The sequence below is a fragment of the Arachis ipaensis genome, chromosome B4 (assembly GCF_059453495.1).
Source record: "Arachis ipaensis isolate K30076 ecotype BB chromosome B4, ASM5945349v1, whole genome shotgun sequence".
Lineage (NCBI taxonomy): Eukaryota > Viridiplantae > Streptophyta > Magnoliopsida > Fabales > Fabaceae > Arachis > Arachis ipaensis.
Window position 1 is genome coordinate 103,165,026 of NC_142439.1, and position 10,426 is coordinate 103,175,451.

Genomic DNA, 10,426 nt, shown 5'->3' on the forward strand with positions numbered 1-10,426 from the left:
AAGTGGACCCACGGGCAGAGTCGGCGCGCACGCGTACATGGCGCGTGCGTGCCCCTGAGCGCGAAGCAACATATGACAAAATTTATATCATTTCGAAGCCCCGGATGTTAGCTTCCCAACGCAACTAGAACCGCCTCATCTTGACCTCTGTAGCTCAAGTTATGGTCGATTGAGTGTGAAGAGGTCAGGCTTGACAGCTTTACGGTTCCTTCATTCTTCATGAGTTCTCCCACTTTGCATTCTTTTCTCCTCACTTATTCCATCCAATACTTGCCTTCTAAACTTGAAATCACTCAACAAACACATCAAGGCATCGAATGGAATTAAAGTGAATTAAAATCACCAATTTTAGGGCCTAAAAAGCATGTTTTTACACTTAAGCACAATTCAAGGGAGAATTAAAAAACTATGCTATTTCATTGAATAAATGTGAGAAATGTTGATAAAATCTCCCAAAATAAGCACAAGATAAACCACAAAATCGGGGTTTATCACCATGAGAGAAAGTCTAATAAGACTAGCTAATCTTAATCCAAATGTCCTAATCAACGCACTAATTAAATTAGCAAAAGATTAGCGTCAATGGAAACAATATTAGCTAACAACTCTAGATAACCAACATGAGTTGGGTTTTCATGACTCAAGATTGCCTAATTACTCTTTCCAAGGCAAGAATGCTCGAAATCTACTCTAAGGCCCAACCAAGCATTTTTTCAAACACTTCGTGGGTACAAATAGAAAGCATAGTAAAATGTGCAAGAAACATAAATCTACCAACTATCAATTGCAAGAAAAGTAAATCAACAATTCAAATCATCAATTAAAAGAACATGGAAACATAAAATTGCATTAAAGAAAGTTAAGATTTAACAATGGTTCATAAACATAAAAAGGGCAAAATAAAGGAAATGACAAGTAAAAACTAGAAGAGTAGAGATGTAACAACAAGAAATTAAAAGGATAAACTAAATCAAAACAAGAATTAAAACTTGGATCCAAGAAGAATTGACTAAAACTACCCTAAAATCTAGAGAGAGGAGAGAGCCTCTCTCTCTAGAATTCTAACCTAAAACATGATGAAAACTAAACTATGACTACTTGATTCATTATCCCCTTTAATCTCTGGGTTTAATAGCATCAGAAATGGGTTGGATTGGGCCCAAAATGAGCTACAAAATCGCTGGGGGCGATTTCATTAAAGTGGACCCACGGGCAGAATCGGCGCGCACGCGTACATGGCGCGTGCGCGCCCTTGAGCGCGAAACAACATATGACAAAACTTATATCATTTCGAAGCCCCGGATGTTAGCTTTCCAACGCAACTGGAACCGCCTCATTTGGACCTCTGTAGCTCAAGTTATGGTCGATTGAGTGTGAAGAGGTCAAGCTTGACAGCTTTACGGTTCCTTCATTTCTTCATGAGTTCTCCCACTTTGCATTCTTTTCTCCTCACTTATTCCATCCAATACTTGCATTCTAAACCTGAAATCACTCAACAAATACATCAAGGCATTGAATGGAATTAAAGTGAATTAAAATCACCAATTTTAGGGCCTAAAAAGCATGATTTTATACTTAAGCACAATTCAAGGGAGAATTACAAAACCATGCTATTTCATTGAATAAATGTGAGAAATGTTAATAAAATCCCCCAAAATAAGCATAAGAAAAACCACAAAATCGGGGTTTATCACCATGAGAGAAAGTCTAATAAGACTAGCTAATCTCAATCCAAAAGTCCTAATCAACTCACTAATTAAATTAGCAAAAGATTAGCGTCAATGGAAACAATATTTGCTAACAACTCTAGATCACCAACATGAGTTGGGTTTTCATGACTCAAGATTGCCTAATTACTCTTTTCAAGCCAAGAATGCTCGAAATCTACTCTAAGGCCCAACCAAGCATTTTTTCAAACACTTCGTGGGTACAAATGGAAAGCATAGTAAAATGTGCAAGAAATATAAATCTACCAACTATCAATTGCAAGAAAAGTAAATCAACAATTCAAATCACCAATTAAAAGAACATGGAAACATAAAATTGCATTAAAGAAAATTAAGATTCAACAATGGTTCATAAACATAAAAAGGGCAAAATAAAGGAAATGACAAGTAAAAACTAGAAGAGTAGAGATGTAGCAACAAGAAATTAAAAGGAGAAACTAAATCAAAACAAGAATTAAAACTTGGATCCGAGAAGAATTAACTAAAACTACCCTAAAATCTAGAGAGAGAGGAGAGAGCATCTCTCTCTAGAATTCTAACCTAAAACATGATGAAAACTAAACTATGTCTACTTGTTTCATTCTCCCTTCAATCATTGGGTTCAATAGCATCAGAAATGGGTTGGATTGGACCCAAAATAAGCTGCAAAATCGCTGGGGGCAATTTCATTAAAGTGAACCCACGGGTAGAGTCGGCGCGCACGCGTACATGGCGCGTGCGCGCCCTTGAGCGCGAAGCAACATATGACAAAATTTATATCATTTCGAAGCCGCAGATGTTAGCTTTCCAACGGAACTAGAACCGCCTCATTTGGACCTCTGTAGCTCAAGTTATGGTCGATTGAGTGTGAAGAGGCCAGGCTTGACAACTTTACGGTTCCTTCATTTCTTCATGAGTTCTCCCACTTTGCATGCTTTTCTCCTCACATATTCCATCCAATACTTGCCTTCTAAACCTGAAATCACTCAACAAACACATCAAGGCATCGAATGGAATTAAAGTGAATTAAAATCACCAATTTTAGGGCCAAAAAATTATGTTTTTACACTTAAGCACAATTCAAGGGAGAATTAAAAAACCATGCTATTTTATTGAATAAATGTGAGAAATGTTGATAAAATCCCCCAAAATAAGCACAAGATAAACCACAAAATCGGGGTTTATCACCATGAGAGAAAGTCTAATAAGACTAGCTAATCTAAATCCAAAAGTCCTAATCAACTCACTAATTAAATTAGCAAAAGATTAGCGTCAATGGAAACAATATTAGCTAACAACTCTAGATCACCAACATGGGTTGGGTTTTCATGACTCAAGATTGCCTAATTACTCTTTCCAAGCCAAGAATGCTCGAAATCTACTCTAAGGCCCAACCAAGCATTTTTTCAAACACTTGGTGGGTACAAATGGAAAGCATAGTAAAATGTGCAACAAATATAAATCTACCAACTATCAATTGCAAGAAAAATAAATCAACAATTCAAATCATCAGTTAAAAGAACATGGAAACATAAAATTGCATTAAAGAAAATTAAGATTCAACAATGGTTCATAAACATAAAAAGGGCAAAATAAAGGAAATGACAAGTAAAAACTAGAAGAGTAGAGATGTAACAACAAGAAATTAAAAGGAGAAACTAAATCAAAACAAGAATTAAAACTTGGATCCAAGAAGAATTAATTAAAACTAACCTAAAATCTAGAGAGAGAGGAGAGAGCATCTCTCTCTAGAATTCTAACCTAAAACATGATGAAAACTAAATTATGACTACTTGTTTCATTCCCCCTTCAATCATTTGGTTCAATAGCATCAGAAATGGGTTGGATTGGGCCCAAAATGAGCTACAAAATCGCTGGGGGCGATTTCATTAAAGTGGACCCACAGGCAGAGTCGGCGCGCACGCGTACATGGCGCGTGCGCGCCCCTGAGCGCGAAGCAACATATGACAATTTATATAATTTCGAAGCCGCGGATGTTAGCTTTCCAACGCAACTAGAACCGCCTCATTTGGACCTTTGTAGCTCAAGTTATGGTCGATTGAGTGTGAAGAGGTCAGGCTTGACAACTTTACGGTTCCTTCATTTCTTCATGAGTTCTCCCACTTTGTATGCTTTTTTCCTCACTTATTCCATCCAATACTTGCCTTCTAAACCTGAAATCACTCAACAAACACATCAAGGCATCGAATGGAATTAAAGTGAATTAAAATCACCAATTTTAGGGCCTAAAAAGCATGTTTTTACACTTAAGCACAATTCAAGGGTGAATTAAAAAACCATGCTATTTTATTGAATAAATGTCAGAAATGTTGATAAAATTCCGCAAAATAAGCACAAGATAAACCACAAAATCGGGGTTTATCACCATGAGAGAAAGTCTAATAAGACTAGCTAATCTAAATCCAACAGTCCTAATCAACTCACTAATTAAATTAGCAAAAGATTAGCGTCAATGGAAACAATATTAGCTAACAACTCTAGATCACCAACATGGGTTGGGTTTTCATGACTCAAGATTGCTTAATTACTCTTTCCAAGCCAAGAATGCTCGAAATCTACTCTAAGGCCCAACCAAGCATTTTTTCAAACACTTGGTGGGTACAAATGGAAAGCATAGTAAAATGTGCAAGAAATATAAATCTACCAACTATCAATTGCAAGAAAAATAAATCAACAATTCAAATCATCAGTTAAAAGAACATGGAAACATAAATTTGCATTAAAGAAAATTAAGATTCAACAATGGTTCATAAACATAAAAAGGGCAAAATAAAGGAAATGACAAGTAAAAACTAGAAGAGTAGAGATGTAACAACAAGAAAATAAAAGGAGAAACTAAATCAAAACAAGAATTAAAACTTGGATCCAAGAAGAATTAACTAAAACTACCCTAAAATCTAGAGAGAGGATAGAGCCACTCTCTCTAGAATTCTAACCTAAAGCATGATGAAAACTAAACTATGACTACTTGGTTCATTCCCCCTTCAATCCTTGGGTTCAATAGCATCAGAAATGGGTTGGATTGGGCCCAAAATGAGCTTCAAAATCGCTGGGGGCGATTTCATTAAAGTGGACCCACGGGCAGAGTCGGCGCGCACGCGTACATGGCGCGTGCGCGCCCCTGAGCGCGAAGCAACATATGACAAAATTTATATCATTTCGAAGCCCCGGATGTTAGCTTTCCAACGCAACTAAAACCGCCTCATTTTGACCTCTGTAGCTCAAGTTATGGTCGATTGAGTGTGAAGAGGTCAGACTTGACAGCTTTACGGTTCCTTCATTTCTTCATTAGTTCTCCCACTTTACATTCTTTTCTCCTCACTTATTCCATCCAATACTTGCCTTCTAAACCTGAAATCACTCAACAAACACATCAAGGCATCGAATGGAATTAAAGTGAATTAAAATCACTAATTTTAGGGCCTAAAAAGCTTGTTTTTACATTTAAGCACAATTCAAGGGAGAATTAAAAAACTATGCTATTTCATTGAATAAATGTGAGAAATGTTGATAAAATCTCCCAAAATAAGCACAAGATAAACCACAAAATCGGGGTTTATCACCATGAGAGAAAGTCAAATAAGACTAGCTAATCTCAATCTAAAAGTCCTAATCAACTCACTAATTAAATTAGCAAAAGATTAGCGTCAATGGAAACAATTTAGCTAACAACTCTAGATAACCAACATGAATTGGGTTTTCATGACTCAAGATTGCCTAATTACTCTTTCCAAGCCAAGAATGCTCGAAATCTACTCTAAGGCCCAACCAAGCATTTTTTCAAACACTTCGTGGGTACAAATAGAAAGTATAGTAAAATGTGCAAGAAATATAAATCTACCAACTATCAATTGCAAGAAAAGTAAATCAACAATTCAAATCATCAATTAAAAGAACATGGAAACATAAAATTGCATTAAAAAAAATTAAGATTCAACAATGGTTCATAAACATAAAAAGGGCAAAATAAAGGAAATGACAAGTAAAAACTAGAAGAGTAGAGATGTAACAACAAGAAATTAAAAGGAGAAACTAAATCAAAACAAGAATTAAAACTTGGATCCAAGAAGAATTAACTAAAACTACCCTAAAATCTAGAGAGAGGAGAGAGCCTCTCTCGCTAGAATTCTAACCTAAAACATGATGAAAACTAAACTATGACTACTTGATTCATTCCCCCTTCAATCCTTGGGTTTAATAGCATCAGAAATGGGTTGGATTGGGCCCAAAATGAGCTGCAAAATCGCTGGGGGCGATTTCATTAAAGTGGACCCACGGGCAGAATCGGCGCGCACGCGTACATGGCGCGTGCACGCCCTTGAGAGCGAAGCAACATATGACAAAACTTATATCATTTCGAAGCCCCAGATGTTAGCTTTCCAACGCAACTAGAACCTCCTCATTTGGACCTCTGTAGCTCAAGTTATGGTCGATTGAGTGTGAAGAGGTCAAGCTTGACAGCTTTACGGTTCCTTCATTTCTTCATGAGTTCTCCCACTTTGCATTCTTTTCTCCTCACTTATTCCATCCAATACTTGCCTTCTAAACCTGAAATCACTCAACAAACACATCAAGGCATCGAATGGAATTAAAGTGAATTAAAATCACTAATTTTAGGGCCTAAAAAGCATGATTTTACACTTAAGCACAATTCAAGGGAGAATTACAAAGCCATGCTATTTCATTGAATAAATGTGAGAAATGTTAATAAAACCCCCAAAATAAGCACAAGATAAACCACAAAATCGGGGTTTATCACCATGAGAGAAAGTCTAATAAGACTAGCTAATCTCAATCCAAAAGTCCTAATCTACTTACTAATTAAATTAGCAAAATATTAGCGTCAATGGAAACAATATTAGCTAACAACTCTAGATCACCAACATGAGTTGGGTTTTCATGACTCAAGATTGCCTAATTACTCTTTCCAAGCCAAGAATGCTCGAAATCTACTCTAAGGCCCAACCAAGCATTTTTTCAAACACTTGGTGGGTACAAATGGAAAGCATAGTAAAATGTGCAAGAAATATAAATCTACCAACTATCAATTACAAGAAAAATAAATCAACAATTCAAATCATCAGTTAAAAGAACATGGAAACATAAAATTGCATTAAAGAAAATTAAGATTCAACAATGGTTCAGAAACATAAAAAGGGCAAAATAAAGGAAATGACAAGTAAAAACTAGAAGAGTAGAGATGTAACAACAAGAAATTAAAAGGAGAAACTAAATCAAAACAAGAATTAAAACTTGGATCCAAGAAGAATTAACTAAAACTACCCTAAAATCTAGAGAGAGGAGAGAGCCTCTCTCTCTCTCTAGAATTCTAACCTAAAACATGATGAAAACTAAACTATGACTACTTGGTTCATTCCCCCTTTAATCCTTGGGTTCAATAGCATCAGAAATGGGTTGGATTGGGCCCAAAATGAGCTGCAAAATCGCTGGGGGCGTTTTCATTAAAGTGGACCCACGGGCAGAATCGACGCGCACGCGTACATGGCGCGTGCGCGCCCCTGAGTGTGAAGCAGCATATGACAAAATTTATATCATTTCGAAGCCCCAGATGTTAGCTTTCCAACGCAACTGGAACCGCCTCAGTTGGACCTCTGTAGCTCAAGTTATGGTCAATTGAGTGTGAAGAGGTCAAGCTTGACAGCTTTACGGTTCCTTCATTTCTTCATGAGTTCTCCCACTTTGCATTCTTTTCTCCTCACTTATTCCATCCAATACTTGCCTTCTAAACCTAAAATCACTCAATAAACATATCAAGGCATCGAATGGAATTAAAGTGAATTAAAATCACCAATTTTAGGGCCTAAAAAGCATGTTTTTACACTTAAGCACAATTCAAGGGAGAATTACAAAAACATGCTATTTCATTGAATAAATGTAAGAAATGTTAATAAAATCTCCCAAAATAAGCACAAGATAAACCACAAAATCTTAGTTTATCACCATGAGAGAGAGTCTAATAAGACTAGCTAATCTCAATCCAAAAGTCCTAATCAACTCACTAATTAAATTAGCAAAAGATTAGTGTCAATGGAAACAATATTAGCTAACAACTCTAGATCACCAACATGAGTTTGTTTTTCATGACTCAAGATTGCCTAATTACTCTTTCCAAGCCAAGAATGCTCGAAATCTACTCTAAGACCCAACCAAGCATTTTTTCAAACACTTGGTGGGTACAAATCGAAAGCATAGTAAAATGTGCAAGAAATATAAATCTACCAACTATCAATTGCAAGAAAACTAAATCAACAATTCAAATCACCAGTTAAAAGAACATGGAAACATAAAATTGCATTAAAGAAAATTAAGATTCAACAATGGTTCATAAACATAAAAAGGGCAAAATAAAGGAAATGACAAGTAAAAACTAGAAGAATAGAGATGTAACAATAAGAAATTAAAAGGAGAAACTAAATCAAAACAAGAATTAAAACTTGGATCCAAGAAGAATAGACTAAAACTACCCTAAAATCTAGAGAGAGGAGAGAGCCTCTCTCTCTAGAATTCTAACCTAAAACATGATAAAAACTAAACTATGACTACTTGGTTCATTCCCCCTTCAATCATTGGGTTTAATAGCATCAGAATGGGTTGGACTGGGCCCAAAATGAGCTGCAAAATCACTGGGGGCGATTTCATTAAAGTGGACCCACGGGCAGAATCGGCACGCACGCGTACATGGCGCGTGAGCGCCCCTGAGCGCGAAGCAACATATGACAAAATTTATATCATTTCGAAGCTCTGGATGTTAGCTTTCCAACGCAACTGCAACCACCTCATTTGGACCTCTGTAGCTTAATTTATGGTCGATTGAGTGTGAAGAGGTCAGGCTTGACAGCTTTACGGTTCCTTCATTTCTTCATGAGTTCTCCCACTTTGCATGCTTTTCTCCTCACTTCTTCCATCCAATACTTGCCTTCTAAACCTGAAATCTCTCATCAAACACATCAAGACATCGAATGGAATTAAAGTGAATTAAAATCACCAATGTTAGGGCCTAAAAAGCATGTTTTTACACTTAAGCACAATTCAAGGGAGAATTACAAAACCATGCTATTTAATTGGATAAATGTGAGAAATGTTGATAAAATCCCCCAAAATAAGCACAAGATAAACCACAAAATTGGGGTTTATCAGCAGGCGTCTTCTTCAGATGAAGAGATCCTCCGGCAGAGCTGTCCAATGACATCTTGGACAGTTCAGATAGACTATCATAGAAGATACATATGATGTTCCATTCAGAAAGCATGTCAGAAGGACACCTTCTGATCAATTTCTTGTATCTTTCCCAAGCTTCATAGAGGGATTCACCTTTCTTTTATCTGAAGGTTTAGACTTCCACTCTAAGCTTACTCAATTTTTGAGGTGGAAAGAACTTTGCCAAGAAGGCATTGACTAGCTTTTCCCAAGAGTTCAGGCTTTCTTTAGGTTGTGAGTCCAACCATGTCCTAGCTCTGTCTCTTACAGCAAAAGGGTCAACCCCATTGGTCTTAACAGTATCACAGATTTGCAAGAATTCAGTTAAGAACTGATGAGGATCTTCTAATGGAGTCCATGAAACTTGAAATTCTGTTGCATTAGAGAAACTAATTGAGGCTTAAGCTCAAAATTGTTTGCTCCAATGGCAGGGATAGAGATGCTTCTCCCATAGAAGTCGGGAGTAGATGTAGTAAAGTCACCACGCACCTTCCTTGCATTGTTGGCATTGTTGTTGTTTTCGGCTGCCATGGCTTCTTCTTGTTTAAAAGTTTCTGTTAGGTCCTCTCCAGAGAGTTGTGATTTAGCTTCTCTTAGCTTTCTCTTCAAGGTCCTTTCAGGTTCAAGATCAGCTTCAACAAGAATGCCTTTGTCCTTGCTCCTACTCATATGAAAGAGAAGAGAACAAAAATATATGGAATCCTCTGAGTTTCAGTATAGAGATTCCTTGAGGTGTCAGAGGAAAAGAAGAATACAAGGAGGAGATAGAAAAAAGAGAATTCGAACTTATCAAGAGGGATAGAGTTCGAATAGTACATTGAGGAGGAATATTAGTCCCTTAAATAGAAGAAGGTGAGAAGGGGAAAAAGAGTTTTCGAAAATAATAAAAAAAATTTGAAATAATTAAAAGAAATTTTGAAAAAAATTTGATTGATGATTTTCGAAAATTAGAAATTGAGAAAGTAGTTAAGTAATTTTGAAAAAGATTTTGAAATCAGAAATAAAAAAAGATATGATTGAAAATCATTTTTGAAAAAGATGTGATTGAGAAGATATGATTGAGAAAATATGGTTTTTTTTAAAAAGATATGATTGACAAACAATTAAAAAGATTTGATTTTTAAAATTAATGACTTGGCTAACAAGAAATTTAAAAGATGTGATTCTAAAATTCAAAATTTGATCCTTTCTTAATAGGCAAGAAATTTTTGAATCACATCTCTAATTGTTAGCAAGGATTTTTGAAAATAGTAAAAAATTAAAAAATGGAAAGAAATTGATTTTGAAAAGATATGATTTGAAGAAGATTTGATTTTGAAAAATTATGAAAATTTGAAAAAGATTTAAATTAAAAACAAAATCTTCCTTCTAGTGTCCTCCTGGCGTTAAATGCCCAGAATGGTATCCATTCTGGCGTTTAGCGCCCAAAATACTACCCTTTTGGGCATTTAACGCCCAGCCAGGGATCTGGCTGGCGTTTA

The 10,426-nt window shown here is 36.1% G+C and overlaps 1 non-coding gene across 1 annotated transcript; it reads left to right on the plus strand.

The window, feature by feature from the left end:
* The first annotated feature begins 8,991 nt into the window (after positions 1 to 8,991).
* On the plus strand, positions 8,992 to 9,099 carry LOC148568623 (small nucleolar RNA R71). Its single transcript, XR_015882274.1, has one exon. It is a non-coding gene; the product is annotated as a small nucleolar RNA R71 (small nucleolar RNA).
* The last annotated feature ends 1,327 nt before the right edge of the window (positions 9,100 to 10,426 follow it).